The sequence below is a fragment of the Dipteris shenzhenensis genome, chromosome 25 (genome assembly GCF_047967505.1).
Source record: "Dipteris shenzhenensis isolate YYH24624 ecotype China chromosome 25, Dip_SZ_1.0, whole genome shotgun sequence".
NCBI lineage: Eukaryota > Viridiplantae > Streptophyta > Polypodiopsida > Gleicheniales > Dipteridaceae > Dipteris > Dipteris shenzhenensis.
The window spans coordinates 26077745-26081947 of NC_141620.1; positions in this window are offsets into that span (position 1 = coordinate 26077745).

Below are 4203 nucleotides of genomic sequence, written 5' to 3' on the forward strand. Positions count from 1 at the left end.
GAGTAAATATACTTCACCTATAGGTTCATGCCAAACACATTGCTCAAGCTACTTGCTTTGCTTGTGATTAATTATGAATCAAATACAATTATGTGAGGTTGTTTGCTAGCAAAAATTAATCACAATTTCACTTCTTTGAAAATAATATTATTGATAATAAGTATATTCCTCTAGAAGGAACACATAGTTTAATTATCTAGACCCCTAATCTAATGGCTTCCTCTGTTTCAAAAAATCATAGCTACTAATGCACTCAACATTTTGCAGTCAAACAAATTGGGACATGCTCTTAATTTTACAAAGAAAATTCCTATGTCCAAAATTGATTCATTTCATCATATCGTTGTTACACACAGCTTCAACATACTTGAAAAGCTCGCAACAGTGAGGTAATATATACAACTATTTGCATTACAAAAGCTCACCAAGCGAGGCATTGAGAACACAAGCATACGCTCTAAAGGGCAATAGTTTCAGTCGATATGGATCCCATTTCTCCCTGGCGTGATGAGGGGTATGTAATCTGGAAGGTGAGGTGGGAGACGTCCAATGGTGTTGCTTGTTGACTCGCTGCCAGAAATACTTTCGACTGGCTCCTTGGCAGGTCTTCTCGACGAGACGTTCTCACTGGCAAGCATTCTCACTTGCCGAGCTGTATGCACACCGCCAGGCAGGAGACGCAATTGGAGTAATCTGAAAGAACCTTTCAGTAGTTGGCTTTAGCAAGCCTTTTACATGACGATGAGCACGGTTCTGGAGAGGTAGACTCAATGCAAAAAAAGGTTGACGATACATCACTTGCAGTGAGAGAAAATGGTGCAACCATAGCCTTTTAAAGGGATTGAGCTCGAATAGCATCCATTCTGCGACCCTCATACGGGATTGCCCATGACGCAGATGGATAATATTGTCCACTCTCCAGCATCTTAAGCACACATCTGTTAAAAGGAACACCAAACCTGCATCCTAATTATATTTCGAGAACATAAAACACCGATCGAACAAATTCGTACTGGTAAGAAAAACCCTATTCTTCATTTCATCAGCTCCACATCTAACGTAAAGCTCTACGCTAGACTGCAAATCCTCCTTCGTTACATTCTTCGACATAGTTTTGAAGTGCAGGAATCCTACATCTTTCATGCAGTAGCCGATCATACCGTGAAATGTATTTTTAGTTTCAGTGCCCTACACATTATGACACCACCAGTTGGTCGTTCCTTGTCCCATCCTATATACCTCTGGATTATTTTGTTTACGGATTGCAAGCTCTTCGCCATGATACGACACACCATTTGCAAGTGGAGATGGTATAAAGCTCCACCTCTCTCTACAGAATAGAGACCAGCGATAAAAGCACTCTCCAAGAGATTCTTCACACACGAAAGAAGAAGTTCCATATCTACATTACCGCCTCCTACGTCGATTGTTACGCTCACCTCCAAGATTCTCGGCTCTCTTGTCTTCTTGCGACCAGATCCGGGTGGTCTCCCCCTACCTCGGCCGCACACCTTCAACCTGCAAATCAAACAAATATGTCATCCCACACCCAAACCCAATCCATAGCAAACAAACTGAATGAGTCAGACCTCCGATTGTCTACTTCGCTCCCCTATATTTGCTCAGACTCCCACAAGGTTCCAACCCGAGGCTCCCATCGCCCGCATCATCTCCATCACTATCCCCTGACCCATGCACATGATGTGCCAATGTTTTGGTCTCATCGCAGACTGCCGCCATCTTCCCATCTCCCTGAACTACTCCCACGTCGCTCCAAACGTGGGCGCATCATCATCATCTAATAATTCCTCCCGCTTAAAACCCCCATATCTCTGCTCCTACCACCCTACATGTGTCAGCCATGCTACTCAACCACCCCACACATGTCACCCATGTGGAGAGCGTGTTTAATCTACCACATAATCCACACACTCTAGAAAAATCTCAACCCTTCATTAATTTGCCACTAAGCTTACGTCAATTCATCAATAACTCTCCCACTCCTCTACTAATTGCCTACTTTTCAAAATCGTGGTGACCTATTTAGGTGAGGGACAAGGAATCATATCGACAATTTGGTGGAAAGAAAAACTTAAATCTTGAAACTTCTCAACTCCCCTTTAAGCACCAGAAGGAAAAGGGAATGTATGGGTTTTCCCAAAACATGAGTGTCTTTGCAAGGGTGGAAAGGTTTTGAAAGGGTAACACTCTTTGCTGATGCTTGAGAGGTCAATGTTTTATGGCAATAGCAAAAAGAAAAAGGTGCCAACAAAGAGCTCCCATACCTCATAACTTTTTATGGAGAATCGTGACTCAAAAATCGCAATTCACATTTTATTGTGTGGCATCCTTTAGCATCTAGAAAGGGGATGACTGCATGTTAACCATGCAAGAGGTATGCTTCTTTTCTACCATTGATCACTATGGGAGTTGAGGCGCATATAAACTTGATTCAATGAAGTGATCTTTTGTGTGTCTTCTTTGATTCTCTTTAGATCATGATTCTGTGTTGATAATTAAAGCAATTCTTTATAGTGTATGTGAAGAGTGGATCTCACTCTCAAATCCAACATTGGTAACACAAATTGGCATAACAATCTTTTGCCACTTGTTATTTCTTTCAATGATATACCTTACCTTGAAAACAAAATTATTTGGATCCAAGATAAAGAATTTATAATATTGGATAAAGAAATACATGAATTTTGAAGTGCACTAGTAGTCATTGGTAGTGCTATAGGCATATTATGAAGCCTAGTAATGTGGAGATGAAATTTGAGAAATAGAGAGGAAAATTCGTGTGAGGTTATTCGAGAAATATTTTTACAATGAGAAGAAAGCAGGATGCAATCCCATGTCCTTATATAGCTACCTTGTTGGGGTTGGAGTTCTTAAGTTTATAAATTATGACCATCCCAAGTCTTATGGATGACTCACCATCTTTTTATGAAGCAAGAACTTTAAGGTGCTCCCCTCTCTTCCCTATGAAAGCCTTTTGGATTCCAAAAGCTATGCAAGTGACGCATGATATGAATAAGATCTCTTAGAGATGATCTAGAAGGTCCACATGCATACCAACATGGGGGGTGAATGAACTTCTCAAACACAACATAGTCTAATACATCTATAAAGAGAGAAGAGCATGGATGAGAGCATGAATGCTAGATAATTATACCTTGTGGTGATGGGATTTTCCCCCCACCAAAATGTGTAGATGTTTGATTATCGTAAGAAATAATTATACAATTGATTAAGTTTTCTTAAACCTTCCATTAAGCTAAATATGGTGACAATTTCAAAGTTACACATTTCCTAGTATGCACACATGACTTGCCTTTATTTTGCTAGGGCTTACATTATAAATAATATGACATGGATTAAGAAATGCAATCAAACATTGCTCAACCTATTCACATTAGTATCCCTTATTGCATTCATAGAGGTGAGCACTTGCATTTGTCTTTAAGGCATGCCCAAAATCAACGAGTCAGTGAAAGGAAGTGTCCAATTAACATTCATATAACTCCCACAACTACAATGATTAATATTGATTTAAAGGTTCATCAATACCTTTTGTTGGCACTTCGTATCCTCCAACCACAACTTTTGTCAAAGTGGTTATGTTGGTGAGGAGAATGGATGACCACCTTAAGTTTAAAATGATCCTTGTGACTTTCATAGTTTTTTACAATATACAAAGGCTTGGAATTTTCTTAGGCACACAAATAAGAACATGATTCTCGTTTTACAATAAATGGATGTGCTCATTCATAGCTTTGGTATCTGGGAAAAACATTGCCCAAGAAATGAGATCTTTATCATAGTACGTTTTGGTTCAAGTTTTCATAATAAGCTCCTCAAGTTAGCTTCCTTTGGAACTTTATACCAGCATGATAACTTTTTTTTTTCAATCATCTACACACTTTGAATACTAAAAAATTCATTTGAAGAGAAACTCGTGTTAAAGCATGAGTACCTCAAGATATATGGAGTGCTTAAACTAATCTACGGTGGATGAATCCTAAGCACACATATGATGAAGCGCTAGACTAAATAAGCATCGAATCAAGTTCAATTAGGTTACGAGATTGAGACTTGCACTCATATATTGAGAGCTTGCATATGTTATTACATGAAATAGATCTCCCTTTTATAGGAGTGGAATACAAATGCTAGAGAGAAAGAGAGAGAGAGAGAGAGAGA